Source organism: Prionailurus bengalensis, chromosome A2 (assembly GCF_016509475.1).
Source record: "Prionailurus bengalensis isolate Pbe53 chromosome A2, Fcat_Pben_1.1_paternal_pri, whole genome shotgun sequence".
Classification (NCBI taxonomy): Eukaryota; Metazoa; Chordata; class Mammalia; order Carnivora; family Felidae; genus Prionailurus; species Prionailurus bengalensis.
In genome coordinates this window covers 125924387-125944586 of record NC_057348.1, presented here as the reverse complement: position 1 = coordinate 125944586, position 20200 = coordinate 125924387, and the positions used below count along the sequence as shown (strand labels likewise).

The following is a 20200-nucleotide window of genomic DNA, read 5'->3' as shown; positions in this document are numbered from 1 at the left end:
AATTCAGTTTCCAGAATAAACCTTTGCCTAGATCCCGCATTACATGACCTAATAATAACAAAAATAGCTACTCTAATAAAAGGTACTTCCTGACCTCAAATCAAATCTGAATATCATATGTAAGCACTCACATTTCTTGGGTTGGAAAAATGAGGCTCAGAGAGGTTAAGCTGCTTGCCCATGATCACACAGCAAATACTGGCAGAGTCAGCCTTCAAACACAGGTTTTTCTAACCCCAATAGTTTTCTACACTCCCACTGAGAGAACAGTGCTGATTTGCTTTTAAAGAGTTATATTCTTTTAATGAAGAGACTGCTTTTCAGGAGGGCAGGCGGAAGGGAATGAGTCTAAGATTCATGACATCTCCAATTCCTTGACACATGGGAAAACAGCATGAAGCCCGTGGGGTGGGGGTGGGTGAGTGAGGAATTCATACCTGTTCAGAGGACTTCTTTGAAGCTTGAAGCAATTCTAAATATAGTTCCTCCGAAACTACCCACAATTAGGGTACCTCACATGTACTATCGCATACCAGTAATCCCATCGCACTACAGTAATCCCATGAAATAGACATTACTTTGCAAAATTTTCACAGCTTCAGGCAGTAGGTCCTATTGTTCCCCCACGTGTCAGATAAGGTGGGTGAAGCATGGAGTGGTTAAGGCCTTGCCCACGGCGGCCGCTTAGGAAGTGTGTGAGTGGATGGGGTTCCAGAATCTCATCCCATTACTCCATTTTAGTTCCTGTTCAGCCCTACCACCATCAGATTTGTTTTATGTGTTTATTTTCTGTGTTCTTCTTTCTAGACTTTAGTGTCATAAGGGTGAGGGACTAACCCCTCTTTTTTTTTTTTTTTTTTTTTTAATTTTTTTCAACGTTTATTTATTTTTGGAACAGAGAGAGACAGAGCATGAACGGGGGAGGGGCAGAGAGAGAGGGAGACACAGAATCGGAAACAGGCTCCAGGCTCCGAGCCATCAGCCCAGAGCCTGACGCGGGGCTCTAACTCACGGACCGCGAGATGGTGACCTGGCTGAAGCCGGACGCCTAACCGACTGCGCCACCCAGGCGCCCCTTACCCCTCTTGTTTACATCTGTGGACCCAGCTACTTGAGACCCTATAGACGCTCCCACACGAGTTTTGAATAAATTAACAAGAAGCATTACATGGCTTACTCTTAGGTTCTGGGTTCATCTCTTGTAATGAGAAAAGGAGGAGCCTAAATCATAGGAACATGGCTCACCGAGGCAGGGTTTTCATGGGAGGTGAGGTATTTTCAGAACTTTGGTGGAGAGTTCTAGATGAGTTTGTGGAGATGAGGGGAAGTTCAGTGCGTGTTCCTTTTTTCTCCCCCTGGCCCCACCTCAGTTCTTTTTCCAGGTTCCTGCAGGCGCTGGTCAGGATGGAGACACTCCTCACCCTTACTGGAACCAGAGGATAACCCTCAGTGTCCCAACCACCACTAGTGTTCCTTCCTAGAGGAAATCTGTGAAGCTGTCCCTGCTTTTCCTTCCATGTTTGGCCTGTGCTGTGAAAGGGATAGAGAGAGGCCTAGAGCTCATCTGCTTGTTTTTTTTTTAATGTTTCTTTTTTAAATTTATTTTGAGAGAGAGAGACAGAGAGAGAGAGAGCGAGAGAGAGAGCAAGCACAAGTGGGGGAGGGGCAGAGAGAGGGGGAGACACAGATTCCGAAGCAGGCTCCAGGCTCCCAGCTGTCAGCAAAGAGCCTGATGCGGGACTCGAACTCACGGACCCTGAGGTCATGACCTGAGCCGAAGCTGGACTGAGCCACCCAGGCACCCCTGCTTGTTTGTTTTTAAAGTGAAAATAAAAATGTTCTGTTTCCAGGACTGTCACCCAGGGCTGTGATTAGCTGGTAATAGACAGCAAGGTGTGTAAATAAAATAAATTTTAAACATTATTCACCATTCATCGTTCAAAAAATTCCAGAATATGGCTATCCACCTGATTGAGCCCAGAGAGACCTGTGTTGGATTGTAACATGCAGGACTGGAAAACGATACATTTGTATTGTCTTAAGGCACAAAACACAAACAAACATACACACACCTTGTACAACACTCCTCCCTACACACACACACACACACACACACACAGAGGCTAACATTAATTTTTCTTTCTTTTTTTTTTTTCTTTTTGGATGTAACAGTTTTTTTTTTTGTTTTTTGTTTTTTTAATTTTTTTTTTCAACGTTTACTTATTTTTGGGACAGAGAGAGACAGAGCATGAACGGGGGAGGGGCAGAGAGAGAGGGAGAAACAGAATCGGAAACAGGCTCCAGGCTCTGAGCTATCAGCCCAGAGCCTGACGCGGGGCTCGAACTCCCGGACCGCGAGATCGTGACCTGGCTGAAGTCGGACGCTTAACCGACTGCGCCACCCAGGCACCCCTGGATGTAACAGTTTTAAGCTTTCTCTCTATATATAGTTTCATGTAATGACCACAACAGGACAGAAAGTTCCATCACCCCCAAAACTCTCTGTGCTCCCCCTTAGTGGTCACACATTCCCCACCCCTAATCCCCAGCAACCACTGATTCATTCCCCATTGCCATATTGTTTTCTTTTTCCAGAACATCCTTGGCTTGTTCCAAATCTCAGGGAGAAAGCATTCCCTTAGAATTTTTTTTGAGTGTATCTATTGGTGCTAAGTTCTCTCTGCTTTCCTTCACTGAGAAAGTTTTTATTTCATCTTCATTCCTGAAGGATGTTTTCACCAGACAGAGAATACTGGCTTGACAGTTTTTGCCTTTTAGCCCTTTGAAACTGTGGCTCCATTTCCTTCTGGTGTCCAGTGTTTTATACAAGAAATCCGCAATCCTACAAATTAATGTTTCCCTCTGTACAAAGTGCCATTTTTCTCTGGTCGCTTGTAAGGTTTATTTTTTTGTCTTTGTCTTAGTTTTTAGCAGTTTGATTAGACTGCTTTGGGGCATGAATTCCCTTGGGTTTATCTTATTTGAGGTTCACCGAGATTTTTCAATCTGTTTCTATCTTTCATCAAATCTGAGAAGTTTTTACCCATTATTTCTTCAAATAATTTTTTTTTTCACCATAGTCCCTTCCCTCTCCTTCTGGGACTCTGACAAGATGAATGTTAGACTTCTTGGTATTGTTCCACATATCCTCAAGCCTCTGTTCATTGTTTTTCTAATTTTTTCTCTTTGTGTTCACATTGGATACGTCCTATTGATCTGTCAAGGTCACTGACTCTTCTCTATTTTGCTATTGATCCCATCCACTGCATGTTTTATTTTGGTTATTGCATTGTTAGGTTCAAAAAAAAAAGTCTATTTAGTTCTTCTGTCTTCTATTTCTTTATTTCTTTTTATCTCTCTATTCATTTCAAGAGAATTTATCCTTGTTTCCTGGAGCATAGTTATAGCTGCCTCAGCATCTTTATCTAATAATTTCAACATGTGTGTCCTCTTAGAGTTGGCATCTCTTGACTGTCCATTCCCTTATCAGTCGAAATTTTTCTTGTTCCTCATATGCTGAGTAGCTTCAGATTATATTCTAGGCATTTTGAACATTATGTTCTGAGAATCTATGCCTCGTTTAAATCCTGAAGAGAATGTTGGATTTAGTTTTGTTTTATTTTAGCAGGCAACTGGATCTGGCCAAGCTGTAGGCTCAAGTCCTGACCTGCCTCCTGTGGACTGTGGTTCTAATGTCAGTTCAGTTTCCAAAGACTTTGCAGTACTGTGCAGATCTGTTTTCAGTCACCCAGTGGCCATCTGGGTGCCTGGGTGATGCTCTAATCCACGGTTGAGTTCTCAAAGCACACAGAGCTTAGACACGAGCCTAGGAGTTCAGATGGGGCCTCTCTCTTAAGAGCTGTCCTTTCTGAAATCATTCTAACACTCTCACCCCCTGTGGCCCTCTGGTAAGAGAGCTGGGGCATTAGTTCCCTGATGTACTGTGCAATCTCCAGAGTGTGTCTGAGTATGGGGCCAAGCAGTGGAAGACAAGGAGAGAAAAAAATGGATGGAATTGTGTCCTACCTCTTTGAGACCATAGTGGACAGAAGGAAGATTTCCCTCTCTCAGAACTTTATGCACCTTCCTTGCTGTTGTTCACCATTGCTACCGCTGCTTTGAGGTTAGCTGGGGGTCCAGGTAGGAGAATGAAAGGAGCCAACCACGGGTTTTCCCCACTTCCTCTGACCCTTAGGAGACCCTTTTCCCACTCCTGGTCCAGAAAGCAAGGGTTCCTTTAACAGCCCATTCTGTTTGCATCTGGTGTGCATTTCTAGTTTTCAGACTGCCTATGAGTTGAGAAGGCAGAGGGTCCCAGAGGGGAGGAAATGGGAGACTCAACACAGGTTTGGTGATACTTCAGATTCTGATCTCCTTCTCCAATCCACCTGCTCCTCATTCCTTTCATTGTCCTCAGACAGCTGCTCTGCACATTCTGTCTAGGATTTTTTTTGTTGCATTCAGTGGGAGAGGCATGTTGGAGTACACGTACTCCATCTTGCTCAGAACAAGAACCCAAATATATATATATATACATATATATATGTGTATATATATATGTATATATATATATATATATATATATATATATATATATATATATTTTTTATCCAGTTTTTTAAACAGTAAAGGAACTTTGCCTTAAACAGCAGGCACAATGCCCAATACTAATTGCCAGGGTTGCCTTCACACGGCCTCTAATAGCTGCATTCTTCTTGCTGGATTGGGCCTTCTGGCCATGTTAGAGGTAGGCTGTGGCAGGCTGTGCCCTGATAGGGTGCTCCTGAGGCTGGGAAACTTGCAGCTGGTGACCATGGACATTAATTCCCTCTTCTGCAAAATGGGGATAACTACAGCGTCCACTTTGCTGTGCAGCTAGGACAAGACTATGGATGCACATAAGACGCACTCAGTAAATAACCATTTTTATTTGTTTCTCCAAGATGTGTGGGCCCAGCCGTACCAGCACATAGAGTTGTCCTTGAATCTCCAAGGACCAGCAGGTCCCTGGGACCAGACTCCATTTTTAGTGATAATTGGATGCTTGTTATCACCTAAGATCTGACTTAACAGCTATTTAACACTTTAGCAAGAAGAAAAACAAGCAGCTGTGTCTTGATGGCAGTCAGATGGCCAAGACATCAAAATTCGTTGGCATGACCCAGTACTTTACCTACAGGCAAGTTTTAAAGACCTCATCTTATTTAAACAGTTCCATTAAAATGTTTTTCTCTCAATTTCTATGAAGAGGCAGGGAAAAAAAGATACTATGTATTTTCTCCTAGCATTTTTACTTAATGGGTGAGGTCACACTTAAAAGCAGCTTCCACATGTTCGGCAACATTCAGGGACAGTCTGGTCAATGGAAAGGAGTAATGTTCCCACTTACGAGGTGGGAGCCAGTGACTGGGTCAGTAATATTCCACTGGCTTCCCTGAGAAACCTAACAGGGACCATGGCAGGAGTGAAGGAAGAGGGGAGCATAGAAGGGAGCAGAACCAGGCGACTGCCCTGCGGGGAACCAATTGCCTTGGACTTATCCACAGCCTCTGTGCTGTGAGTCCTCCCTATGAAACCTGGGGTACATGGGTCTAGAAATGGACCAAAGTTGGAGGAATATCACAGCCAGGCTGATGGAGATGTGGAATTAGGGAGGGTGGAATCAGATGGATCTGCTCTTGGTAGTTACTGCTTTTGGCAAATTGTTCAATCTATCTGAGCCTTGAGTTCTTCACTTGCAGGGTGGGGGAAACAGACATCCCCCTCTTATGACTGGGGGCGAGATTAAATGAGGTAACGCGTATGGCACAGCCGTGGGGACTGGGGTCCAGGGGATCTCGATAGCGGTGCTTTCTTCTTACAACACAGATGTCCTATGGGACCCATCTGCCTCCAAGACCTGAGGAATGATCCCAAATCCCCACCCTGCCTACTAACAGTGGGGGGTTTCAGTGAAGCCCTAGGCATCATTTTTCCTGCTTCCACTCCATTATGCTCTCCTTAGTTATTAAATCTAACCCAGATATGGAACTCAGCTTGACACACACCACGCATGCACACACACACACACACACAAACACACACACACACTCGCCATCCCTCAAAGCCACCTGGGTGGTCCAGTGGTACTGATACCTTGGGGATATGGAGATTTATAGCAGAAAAACACAGTAATATGAAACCACCTATAGACAGCCTGGTTTGTTGGGCTTTTTGTCTTTCAGACATTTCTGCCCATCTTCCTCTCCCCTTCCCTCTAACCCTCCACCTACAGGAGTAGTGGCTCCCACCACCTCTTGGGGGCCTTCTCCCAACTCAGGCCCACGGCTCTCACCTTCCACTTCCAAAAGCTCATTGAGTTATTTTCCTAAAGATGTGTGGCTCTTTCCCAGAGTCTTCTGGGAGCAGCTGGTAGAGTGATCTATCTATTTTGCTCTGCAATCTTCTGCACCAGCATCTGATGGCAGGTATCAGCACTCTATTCTCCTCCTGGAGTACAGGGCCTATGTTCGTCTCCACTACCACCATCTTCCCAGGGCCCCACACCGCTCCTGGCACAGAACATGCCCTGGATAGACACAACCTAATCGGCTGATGGCATAAATCATTTTATGATGCAAATTAGGTAACCAGTCTTTCTATAACAGTGGCATCCCCGTCACCTCCACCATCACAGGTCAGGATGTTACTACCACTTTGGGCCACGCTGAACTGATCTGGGTTATAATTCCAGTTCACTTATTGCCCGCTGTTTGACCTTGGCCAAGTCACTACCCCAACCTGAGCCTCAATTTCATGATCTTTTAAATGGGAGCGATGATAGCTATACCCAGAGCCAAATTTACTGTGAAGCTAATAAAGGTAAATCTATAGGTAGTAGCCCTCACTTCTATATAAATACCTGCTTTTGTACCTAATTTTTGTGTTGGTAAATTTGTGTTCATTTTCTACAAGGGCTCCCCAAATTGTATACAACTTGGGCACCATGAACCTGGCTCTTGGTTGATGTGAGGCTGTGAGATGCACGTCAGTGCTCGTCCTAGAGGGCTCCAGGATCGGAAGCCTTGTGACAAGAGAGCCAGAAGTATGGAATGTGTCTTACAGGCACCCCTCGCCCACTGACAGGGTCCTGCAAATTTGGGCAAACTTCCAAAGGGCCTGAGTCCAGCTTCTCTCAGGCAGACACTGACTCACCCTTTTCTGGGGGGTATCAGGAGAAGAATCTCTGGACTCCTACAGGTGACCTGACAGCCTCCCACTAGCCTCTAAGCCAGCTCCGCTTTGCTCAAACCCCTGTCCATTCCCTTCTGGAGGCCATGGTGGAGCCAAAGGGGAGGAAGTGTTCCAGCCGGTGTCCCCCACCTTCCCCAGCTCAACAAAGGCCCTGTTGCAGCCACTTGAGACACCGCATTACTGTAATTTATTCCTGCATTCCATTTCCTGACCCTCAGGTACACAGAATTGGATTATGGATGAATCACCATCCTTGGTTCATGACATTCTCTTGTTTTGGTCCACGTCTGACCTCCTATTGGAACTTCCTTGGGCTTTTGGTTTTACTTTTTAACATAATAAGGACTGAAAAACCATCACTCAGAACAGAAGCTAGGACCATGACAGAAACCTACAGTCTGCTCTGTGTGCCCCACGCCCACCTGTGTTTTCAAACACTGAAGTCCAGTCCCATAGCACATCCGGCTCCAGGCCTCTGCTGTCCCTCTCACCATCTCAGAGCCACCCCAGGGAAGCTGGGTGAGAAGTAGTGGTACAGGGCTGGGCCAGGTCCAATCAGCCAGACCAGACAGGGCTCCCTTCTCATGGAGGAAGGAGAGTGGCTGGGATTGTACATCCAGAAACTTCTATTCACCTTTGATGAACCCAAGAGTCTCCCCCTCAGGACCGTTGACTGTGTCTGACATCGAGTGGGCTTACTGACTGGATGGAACAAGGCCCAGGAATTCTGTGTTCCCTGGAAAGTTGGCCACTGATATTAGTATTCCATGTAAGGGCAGCAGTTGCTCTGAGAGAGCTTACAGCCAACAGCCCATGATGGTGACCCCAAGCCACCTGATCTAGCTGGAGGCTCAGCAACCACAAGCCAGATGAGCCACATTCTTTATAATCCTTCCCCCTCTCTGTCTACCCCAAGACATACTAATTCCTTTAGAATAAATCAAAATGGGGGGCACCTGGGTGGCTCAGTCGGTTAAGCGTCTGACTTCAGCTCAGGTCATGATCCCACAGTTCATGGGTTCGAGCCTCACGTCAGGCTCTGTGCTGACAGCTCAGAGCCTGGAGCCTGTTTCCGATTCTGTGTCTCCCTCTCTCTCTGCTCTTTCCTCACTCTCACTCTGTCTCACTCTCAAAAATAAATAAATAAACATTAAAAAAAATTTTTTTTAGAATAAATCAAAATGGGAAGGAAGACTTTCCCAAATAGACCTTACCTGCTTGAAAATCCCTCAGATTTCTTCACTTTTGGAATACCTTGTTTTCCCCTCCATCAGTACTGTCTGTATTAAAAGCTTTCTCTTGATAACAGAGAACTTTCAGGTTGATCTTCAACCTAAGGTAGATTTCCTAAACAAAAGCAAAAAAAAGCAGATCAGTGTGGTTTATTTAATCGAAACTTTATAAAGTCTCATTGTGTGGTCCTTTTGGGTCTGGGCACAGAAAAATTAAGTAGTGGTATCGCACATTGCTGCAACCAGGGCAGGCTTGATGTCAAAATACAGGCAGTCAAAATACAAAATCGATTATTTCCTCTCCAAAGGGCCTTTTTTTCAGGTTGTTCTCAGCCTAGAAGAAGCATAAGTCTAAAGACAAGAAAATTCTTCCCAGAGACACAGTACAACTCAGACAGATGGGGTGGTCAGGGCAGGCGAGCATCACAGAGCACGGGGCCATCTCGGGGTTCTGGGCAGCCCACCCTGCAGAGCCCACATCTCAACATCTACATCTGCACAGACCTGTGCAGTAGCACGGAGCAACCAGGAGAGCAGGGCTCCTGAACATAGGGCCTAGAAACATGAAATTTGAGCAGTTGTAGCTAGAAAGAAGGAGACCCCTTTCCTTATTATTATATTTGAAGCCCTAGCAGAAGGGGTGAGCCATCCAGAAGAGACTGGAGGGCGACAGGAAGTGTGTGGTACATAAGATCAATAGAGAATGACAGAAGACACCATCAACTGGAAGGGACTGAAGCATTTCCCACAGCTCAATCTGGCTATGGTTTCACCAGCCATTAGTGTGACAGGCTTGGAAGGAAATATGGGGGATACACCCTATATTTGTTTGTCCTTGGTGCATTCTCACTGAAGTTAATCATTCAATAGTTTATTCTGTAGCATGTGACTGGCTACAGGGGTGTAACTTAATCAGGGCTCTTCTGTATACAGGTTTGCCTAATTTGAAAGCCCGTTTCCAACCTGGGCAGGGAAGTCTCGGGAGCTGTGATGGGAAAATGGGAAACAGGGTCATCTGTGGTTGACATGCGAATGCAGGTGACACGAGCAGGGAATGCCTACCTGTTGGGATTGCTCTGGAGCCAATATGCTGCCAGCCGCTCCAGACAAACCACTGTCACTGGGGCTTCTGCATGGCCACGAGTGAAAGGGAGAAGTAGATTTTGAACAATGAATAGTTTATTTTCCAGGTCAACTTTGGGATGCCAGTAATTTCATTTTCAGGACCATCTGCCTACAGCAGAGGCTGTGGGGGAGGGGATCTGTGCCCCATCTGGAGAGGAATGTCCTGCAGACAGCTGACAGTCTGCATTGGGGAATATTTATGGCATCTGCACAAGTGAAGGCCCATTTGTATTTGCATTCAAGGAAAGGATAGTAATAGATGCTTAATGAAACTCAAGTGGTATTAGAGCATGAGGCTCACGTTAAGTGGGTAACCTCAAGCTAATGAGTCTTATTAGTACAGAACAACAGCAGTAGCAGCCACAGAAAGATGGGCAGTGAGGGCATCAATGGTGGGGAAAGAAAGAGTACTTTTCGTTACAGCTGCATTTTTATGTGAACAGTTAAATGTGACGTGGAAACGTGAATAGGATATGACTGAAAAGCAAACCGGTTCATAGAAGAACCATGTGGAGAATTTTGCAAAAGAATTTTGAAATTAATGTTTGTATTAGTCTCCTATCCCTGCTCTAACAAATTACCACAAATGCAGGGGCTTAACCAACACAAATGTATTATCTTACAGTTTTAGAAGTCACGGGTCTGAGATGGTGTTTAAAGTCAAGGTAGCAGCGGGACTGCATTCCTTCTGGAGGCTCAAGGGGAGAATGTTTTTCCTTACCTTTTCCAGGTTCTAGTGACGGGTTTGTGGTCCCTTCCCCCATCTTCAAACCCAGCAGGGTGGTATCTTCAAGTTTCAATCTCTATTCCTCTCTCTCTCCCTCCACCACACCCCTCTGCTTCCATCACTACACCTCTGCCTCACCCTTGCAATGACTTTATAATTACAATGGGCCCACACAAATAATCCAAAATAATCTCTCCATCTCTCCATGATTCCCTTATTTGAATCTGCCAAGACCCTCTTACCAGGGAAGGTAACAAACATATTCCCAGGTTCAGGGAATTAGGATGTGAATAACCATGGGGGGTGAAAGCATTATTCTACCACGATGTTGTGTTGTAAACGGTGAATCTTAAAAAATAACTTATTTTGTAATAATTTTAGGCTTATAGAAACCTAAGGTAGTACAGGGTAGTACGCCTTTTTTTTTTTTCAGAAACGGGTAAGCCTAGTATTTTTTTTTATTTTTTATTTTTTAAAATTTACATCCAAATTAGTTAGCATATAGTGCAACAGTGATTTCAGGAGTAGATTCCTTAATGCCTCTTACCCATTTAGCCCATCCCCCCACCCAGAACCCAATTCCAGCAACCCTCAGTTTGTTCTCCATATTTATGAGTCTCTTCTGTTTTGGCCCCCTCCCTGTTTTTATATTAGTTTTGTTTCCCTTCCCTTATGTTCATCTGTTTTTTCTCTTAAAGTCCTCATATGAGTGAAGTCATATGATTTTTGTCTTTCTCTAATTTCACTTAGCATAATACCCTCCAGTTCCATCCAGGTCGTCTCAAATGGCAAGATTTCATTCTTTTTGATTGCTGAGTAATACTCCATTGTATATATATATACACCACACCTTCATTATCCATTTATCCATCGATGGACATTTGGGCTCTTTCCATACTTTTGCTATTATTGATAATGCTGCTATAAACATGGGGGTGCATGTGTCCCTTCGAAACAGCACACCTGTATCCCGTGGATACATTCATCCATTTTGAGTTTATTTTCATGTATGGTGTAAGAAAATGGTCCAGGTGCATTCTTCTGAATGTTGCTGTCCAGTTTTCCCAGCACCACTTGCTGAAGAGACTGTCTTTATTCCATTGGATATTCTTTCCTGCTTTGTCAAAGATTAGTTGGCCATACGTTTGTGGGTCCATTTCTGGGTTCTCTATTCTGTTCCATTGATCTGGGTGTCTGCTCTTGTGCCAAGTGAGCCTTTTGAAAACAGTGTTTTCATCTCTGTTCAGGTTGTACACATGTTTTTGCATTGAAAATTATTTGCAAACAAATGAGCCATCTATGAAAGTGCTTTGTGTTCTTTGGAGGGAAAAAAAAAAGTGCTGTTTAGTGCAAGGCATTTGTGATACCCTGCTGCCTTCAGAGGAAAACCACACAGTGTTCCTTGATGGGAGTTTCCAGTCTCTTCCATCCCTGGGAACTTCTTGGGGCTGGTTGCTCAAGAGACAGGACCCAGACCTCATGACCATTATTGCCCCATGCAGACAGATAAAGTTAAGATGACTTCTCTCTACCTGTTGGAAAGCACATTCCACTCAGAAAGTCCTTCTCAGTATCACCTACTTCCTGTTTCCTTCAATTGTTTCTTTGGATGCTTCTAGGCATTTGCCTACTTGTAACTGGCTGGGCAAGTGGTACCTGGGAAGCTTTGCCAGGTAGTTTGCCTGAGTCATCTGTGCCTGTATGTGAGATCCTCAGGGATGCTTCATGGGAGTCTTAGGGACACTGTGATCCCTTCACCAGCTCCTGCTTAAGAATCTTCCCCTGCTACAGATTCTGGCTCTGGAATAGAACTAACCCTGATGGTGATGGGAGGCTGGTGATGGGCATGATGGCTTCCAAACCCAGGTGTGCATCAGGATCACCTGGTGTGCTTTGCAGGAAATACACCACAAGATGACTCTGGAACATCTTGTTGCTCAAGAAAGCAAGGGAGGCACCTGGGTGATTCAGTCAGTTAAATGACCAACTTAGGCTCAGGTCATGGTCTCATGGTTCGTGGGTTCAAGCCCCGCATCAGGCTCTGTCCTGACAGCTCAGAGCCTGGAGCCTGCTTCGGATTCTGTGTTTCCCTCTCTTTCTGCTCCTCCCCCACTCATTCTCTGTCTCTGTCTCAAAACTAAATAAAACGTTAAAGAAAATTAAATTAAAAAACCAAGGAATTAAAGAGTGATGGGAACATGTCAAAAGGACCCAGGGACCAGACTGAAAGCTGAATCTGGGACAATTTGAACACCGCAATAAATAGTGATAGTAATGGATTATAAGCCACTGAATAAATGAATAAAAAAGCTGCCCCTAGTCCATACTCATTTGTATAATTAGCTAAACAAGTAAATAATCAGAGGAGGTTCTTGCTAATATATGTGTGTATATATTTATATATATATACATATACATACACACACACACACACACACACACACACACACACATACCCCATGCCAGAGATTCACCTGCTAAAACGCTGCCTCAATAGATCTAGAGTGGGGCCCAGGCACAGCAGTTATAGAAGGACCTGAAGTATTTGTCGTGTCATTCACTCTTCATCTGTTGAAACCTGTGTGTCAGGTGATGTACAAGTTGGGAAACCAAAGGGCAAAAACGTCCTGCTCTCCTAGAGCTCAGGGCAGAGGTGCTACTTAGACATCTAAACAATCCCCGGGGAGGTGGGCTCTGGGGTCTCGGAGCCCCGAAGAATGAAGAGGACTTTGCCCGGTGGAGGGGGAGAAAAGGGCATTCAAGACCTAGGGAAAAGCAAAGGTGTGGAGGAGGGCAGGGCGCAAGGGTGATCTTATCACGCAGGCGGTGAGTGTACCACAGGATTGCAACAGTGGAGGGCGAGAGCAGTTCACACAGACTCTGGAGCACACGCCCTGAGCCAGGCAGTGGCCTGGGCACGCTTTGTCTACGGAGCCCTGGAATCTTCACCACAGCCACACTTGACACGGAAGGACACAACAGAGCGAGACTGAGGGACTTGCTGAAGGTCACACTGCTGGCACTCTGGAGCACACACTTTTAACCCTTTGCTGGGCTTTAAATCCTTGCTTTTCAACTGACCAGCGGTCTTGGTCTCCCCTGGGAACTTAGTAGACGTGCAGAATCTCAGAAAACATGCACTTCAACTTGATCCCCAGGATAGTCACACGCACCTTGAAGTCTGAAAAGTGTCAGTGTAGGTAGGTCTCTCTGATGTCTGCTAGGAGGATGGACCTAGATAGGGACAGTGGGCGGGGACTTGACAAGACCAGGTGGAGGTCTGTCATGGTGCTCTTATGAGGGGGGAAGGGGCCTGGTGGCACTGACACGGTGCTAAACTGATCTCCCTCACACGGGCTTTCTCTCCACATCGTGACCGTAAGTTCCCGCGGTGCTGTCTCCAGCAGATCTAGCATGGCGATGTCCATCCATCAAGTCAACAGATGTAGGCCGACTCAGCGTTCTGTGGATGGATCACTGACTCCAGACTTGGAGCCATGAGATTGCCCACGGCTTCACACGCTTTCTGCAATTCCACCTCCTTCATCCGAGCGCTGACCTCACATCCACAGGGATATCTGCCCTCCTGCTGGCCTGTCCAGTCACTTCCTGGGCTCAGCCTCTTCCTGCTGCCTCAGTCATTCCAGTGGCAGGTGTGAGCCATGAAGGTGATACTTAGTGGCAGGAGGGAAGTGAGTGTGGGAGCCCACACAGTGACCAGGCCATCCACTCCCTATTGATGGCTGGAACATCACTCATCACTGAATAAAGAAAACCCTATGGCCATTGTCACTGTCCTCATTGTAGGAAGAAAAAAAAAGTATCCCAAAGCAGCAGTAACTATTATAGAATTGTGGATTTTCTGTTGTGGGGAGCTTTGTCCAACCAAGAAAGCTAGATATGGATGTATGTCAAATGGTGTAATTTCTCTGAGTTTCCACAATCACTGGTGACTTCCACATTATTAAGAACTCATTATTAACCCGCAAGTGACCTCAGTTCTGGGCTTTCATTCTTGGCTGCGGGGCTGCTGGTGTTTTTGCCCGTCAGTTTGCCCCGATGGATGCTGTTCTGCTTTTCTTTTCCCTAGTTAGGATTTAAACTGAGGATTTGAGTGTGAACTAAAATGTATTTCCATTAAAGGCATTTCTATTGCCATGGGGGAAATAACTCCAAGACATTCTGATATTCCCATGACTCAATCATAATTAATATTAATAATAATTACTAACGTTTATTGATGTTCCCTCCCTAAAAATTTCTGCTGTCATTAACTTACCCCAAATTCCCTAGGAAACAGGAGAGACCTGGTTCTTTTCCCTTTAGCACCCTTGAGCACAGGGACTGTGTTTCTCATCTCAGAATCTCACTGGCCAAGTGGTTAGCTCAATGAGTGAACACTCTGGCTGCTTTCAACCCAAGAAATCCTGCATCTAAGAAAACAGACTGTGGAGCAAGCAGAGAGAGAGCTCCAGGGTGGGGCGGCACTGACCACTGGCCCATCCACACACTCTTTCTGTTATATGGACGGAGAGGGGGAGCCAGCAGAAGGGAAAGAAACCACTGAAGCAATAAGATACTATTGCAAAGCTCTCTGGGAATTAGGAGATGGTAATTTTGCAGAATAATGGATGACCAGGTTTCTCAATATCAAAACCACTGAAAAGATGAGCATCTCTAATCAAGATAGTCAGGTGACATCCCAGGGTAGAGATTTGGTGAGACTAGGGAAGGAGGGTGTGGCGAGCCATGACTGGGGGTGTGTGTTTAGCTGTGCCCTGGCCCAATTCATTCATATTCCCGAACCCCCTGCCCAGCCTTGACCACTGGGGCCCTACCCCCTAGCCACAGGAGCCTAACAGGGCTAACTTTTCTGCCCCCCCCTCCCTTTTATCTAGTGCAGCCCTTGTCAATCATCCAAGTCCATGAGCAACACCAGTCTTCAGTCTCCAGGGTTCCTTTCCCTCTTAATGACCCCATTAGAACTCCACCACCGTGGAGCCCAGATAACCTACTCTTGACCTCTCTGTGGCTCCTTCTCCTTATCTGGAAATGGGATAAATTTTAACTGGAAGAATACGTTGAAGGCACTTTGCTTAGTGCTTCAGAGCATTAAATAGCCAAGCCTGGAATTCTTGTTGTGCTGTCATTCATACCCCGCCCTCTCAGCATAGGCCACAGGCAAGGACAGGAAGGGCGGTGGGAACCTGCCTGATTTCACAAAGAGCTTGGTTCAGGAATGCCGAGCCAGGGTGAGTAGGTGGAGGGAAATGACGTCTGGCCCTTCCCAGGTGAAGGTGCCCTTTGCCTTTGGGAAAAAACTGTTTAATTTGGGGAGGATCCCAAACAAAGGAGGCTCCAGAACAAGAGAGGTGGGGTTCGAGAGCAAAGGCAACTGCCCACTGTCCAAGCTTCCTTCCACGGTGGAGTGGACACAGGTTCCCCAGGTTCTGGGGTGACAAGGGCATCCAGCCAGTCTCTCCCTGCCTCGTCTCAGATGGCAAAAATTAGCATCCCCCTCTGTGTTCTCTGCAGTCTCCTGACAAAAGTTAAAACAAACTGCGATCCACAAAAACTTAGTGTTTGGCACTATTATTAATGAATTAAATCATTAGCTTAAGGGTGAAAATGCCGTGCCAGTGTGCAGAGTAGATATTCTACCACCTTCTACAGGAACTGAAATCCCACTGTGTGTCAGAAGAGTCAGTTGGGAAAGGAAAGGCTCAGTGTGTTCCAGGGAAACGCAGGTGCGGGGAGCACTGTTCGCGATCCACAAGAACCGTCACACGGGGGGCATGGCGCAAGCTTCCCAACCCGCCTGTGCCAGGGACTTTGCCACAATGCAGGACTCCTGTCTCAGAAGGACAAGAGAAAGTGTTCTGGCCTTAAGCCTTGCCAGGTGGGAATGACCTTTACTGTGTGAGCTTGGAAGGAATCTGCCCCAGACACTTTTGTTTTGCATGGTTTTACAACAATCTTAAAGTGTTCTTTAGGGTTTGAAGTCCTCTCTGGGCTCTGGAACAGCAGGGGGTTGTAGGTGGGGTGGGTTGTTAATGGTATTTCTGAAAGGAGAACCTCCAGCCCTTGGTAGTTGACAGTTGGTCTCCCAGTAGTCAGATTCTTATTGCTGGAAACCTAGACCTAGGCCTTGAAGTCCACTTGACGTTGGAGAACATCCCCTGAATAATGCCATGGCTGGCACTGAAGTGCTTTAAGGATGGATGGGCCTTAGGTTCCAGATTTCAAAGAGGATTCTAGGCACCAACAGCATTCAAAAGCAAGTGGGAGGAAGGGAAGGGGGTCCCATTTACAGAGGGCTTTATGGACAAGGTGCTGTAAACTTGTCTTTATTCCTCACGTGAACACCCTGAGACAGGGCTTAGAGTGTCCCTTTCAGAGATAATGAAGCCAAGCCCTCGCTTTGATGAAGTAAACTTGCCCAGTGTCCCAGGGCTTGCAGTCAGTTGCCAGACTCTAAAACCCCTATCCTATGCCCTATATCACAATGGCTCCCGTACTAATGTTCCCCATCAAGGGACTCCACAGGGGTTGGCTAACAATCCGTCATCATATGTGGGTGGGTACTGTGGCATACCACTTGTCCCACCCTGCAAGTTTTGTGTCTAGCCCTGTGTCTAGCAAGTATTGTGTACCCTGCAAAAGACATGTCCAATCCTTACCCCTGGTGCCTGCGAATGTGACCTTATTTAGAAATGGGGTCTAGGGGCGCCTGGGTGGCACAGTCGGTTAAGCGTCCGACTTCAGCCAGGTCACGATCTCGCGGTCCGGGAGTTCGAGCCCCGCATCAGGCTCTGGGCTGATGGCTCAGAGCCTGGAGCCTGTTTCCGATTCTGTGTCTCCCTCTCTCTCTGCCCCTCCCCCGTTCATGCTCTGTCTCTCTCTGTCCCCAAAATAAATAAAATTGAAAAAAAAAATTTTTTTTAGAAATGGGGTCTTGGCAGGGGTAATTAAGTCAAGGATCTTGAAATAAGATGTTTCTGGACTTAGAGCGAGCCCTAAAGCCAATGACCAGTATCCTTATAAGAGAAAAGGAAGGGAGAACTAACTCACAGAGACACGGGGAGCAGGCCACATGAAGATGAAGTCAGAGATGGCAGTAACATGGCTACAAGCCAAGGGATGCCAAGCATCGCCAGCAGCTACCAGAAGGTGAAGAAAGGCATGACGTAGATCCTCCCTCAGAGCCTCCGAGAGAAATCAACCCTGCTCATCGGATTTCAGACCTGTAGCCTCCAGCACTGTGGGAGAATCAATTTCTGTTGGTCTAAGCCACGTGTGTTGCAGTAACTTGTTAGGGCCGCCCCAGGACACGGGTACAGGCTGATCTCTATAGTGAGAGGTGTTTAAGCCATTTCTTATGTAATGTGACTGCATGTTCCTTCTAGATGCTGACCTGAACCTGTGCTAGCTCCACTGAGCCTCTCCCTCACTCTATAAGGTGGGTGCCGTTATTATCGTGTTCATTTTCTGGAAAGAAACAGACATAAGTCATCAGGTCCCAGCTGAGCTGGTGCCTAGTGGGTCAAACTCTGATCCAGGCAGTGAAGCCCCATGCCCCACACCCCCAGACGGTGATGAGTCGGGGGTGGGTAACGCCTGTCCAGGGCACAGAGGGCATGGAGGAGGCTCAGCCCTGGTTCCAGGGTTGGCCCAGCCTCACAGTGGGCCTCAGAGCTGCACGGGACCACTGGTGGCACCCAAGGCTTACCCTCTGCTCCCTCCCCACTTAGTGGACCAGGGAGGAACAGTACTTTCCCTAAGGAACCCACCTCCACCTGACAGTCTGTGAGCACATCCGGCTGCTTGTTCCTTGTGTCCCGGAAGTGCCCAGGGAGTGGGGTTTCCTCACTCTGGAGCAGCTGCAAAGACTCCAGACCAAGGCGCCTCTCCTGCCCTTCCCCCCAGGTTTATCCAGCGAGGATTTATATGAGCAGAAGACCCCCACAAATGCAACCTACAAAGTCCGCTATCCCTTATAGTGATTCCTAAAGGCCAAAGCTCTGAAAACCCAAACTTTGGCGTTGCCAATTTGGTAGCAAAAACCTGACCTAAATTCATACGCAACTCTTTACGATCTATATCTATCCCCCTTGGCGTGAATATTTCACTGGAGAAGTATTAGTAGGATTCATTTCAGGACACTGCCCCAGATGCCACCAGGTATTAGGTAAGACAGGACATATGCACTACGATTTCTTTATAAAATCGGCAAAGGCTGAATTTTCAACTTCTGGTTTTGAAACATATCTGGTCCGAGAACTTCAGGTTAGAGTTTGGGGTCTTCTTCCGTTTTCTCCAGGCCTGTCCTCTGCCTAAGAGGGGTGAGACATGTGAGGGACAGAGAACAAACCCAGTTTCTCACTTCCAACGGAGGGGGTGAGTGTAGACATGTTTCATTCTTAGAAAAAGGTTTAATTTGAAGTTAAGCTTGCATTAAGGAAGAAAAGTAGAGTTTATCAAGTCGGGGAGACCTGGGTGCAAACTCAAGGTTAAAAGTTCCTGACTCTATTGCACCTATGCGATAATGTGCAAAACATCTGTAAAATGGGAACATTGCACCCACCATGCAGGGCTCTGTGGGTGGGAGTATTAAAGCAGCAGGGTGAAGGAAAAGCACAGTGACTCCATAAACACACCCCCTCCTTCATGAAACTCCTCCACCAGGGTGCCTGTGTGGCTCAGTTGGTTGAGTGTCCAACTCTTGGACTCTTGATTTTGGCTCAGGTCATGATCTCACGGTTTGTGAGTTTGAGCCCCACATTGGGCTCTGCGCTGACAGTGCGGAGCCTGCTTGGGATTCTCTCTCTCTCTCTCTCTCTCTCTCTCTCTGCCCCTCCCCTCTTTCTCGCTCTCTCTCAAAATAAACTTTAGAAATTCCTCCTCTAAAGCTGGCCAAAGTGTAAATTCTCAGAAAGAAAGTAATATTCTTTCCAATTCTTAGCTACAGGTATTTGACACTGGTAACCAAGAGATTAGTCTCATGGTGTCATAATCAGACTTTGCCAAGTGCCTTCCAATAAATTATCACAGGGCTTTAGGGGCTCTGCCAGCCTGGGGTGTATACCCCAGCACATCTGGGGACAGAGACCAAGGGCAGTGAAGGCCACCCCAAGGCTTGCACTTGACTAATGTGTTTCATTATTAAAGGAGGTATCTATTTTTTTCAATATGAAGTTTATTGTCAAATTGGTTTCAATACAACACCCAGTACTTATCCCAAAAGATGCCCTCCTCAATACCCATCACCCACCCTCCCCTCCCTCCCACCCCCCATCAACCCTCAGTTTGTTCTCAGTTTTTAAGAGTCTCTTATGCTTTGGCTCTCTCCCACTCTAAGGAGATATCTATTTTAAATATCCTTTCCACAGGTTTGAGCCCCCAGGAGACTCTGGAGAAGGCAATTTCCAAAGGACAGGGAGTGTGACATTAAAAGACCCTGGAGATTTGCAGGGTGAACTTTCACAGGAGCTACTCCTCTGACACAGAGAGAGGGACTAGGAAATGATGCTGGAGAGAACAAAAGATCTAGAATACACATTTTCTTTTATTCAGCTAGTTTCTTCTTGTCTTATTTGAAAATATAGGGTCTTTTCCCAGATTTATATTATTGTCACTAAACCAATGGTCTCATCAAGCTAACCCATAAAAAAATATTTGGGGTCTTTAACTGTCCAAGGGCTGGCAGGAAGCAAAGGTGAGGAACTTCCCCCCACTCCCCCCGCCTCCACTGCAGGCCCCTGCCCTGCCCGATGATACACTGCAGTTCACATTTCATATGAGGCTGTGAACTTAACCTTGAGGACCTGTGCTCTGGGAGAGGGGAGATTCCATTTATATTTTATCCTGAGAGATATGTGCTGCC

At 46.3% G+C, this 20200-nt stretch overlaps 1 long non-coding RNA gene across 2 annotated transcripts in view; it reads right to left on the bottom strand.

The window, feature by feature from the left end:
• Positions 1-8327: 8327 nt before the first annotated feature.
• Positions 8328-20200, bottom strand: part of LOC122488098 — a 46457-nt gene continuing 34584 nt past the window's right edge. For both annotated transcript variants that reach the window (XR_006298574.1, XR_006298575.1), the window contains exon 3: positions 8328-8580. This is a non-coding gene — a long non-coding RNA (uncharacterized LOC122488098). The remainder of the gene's footprint in view (positions 8581-20200) is intronic.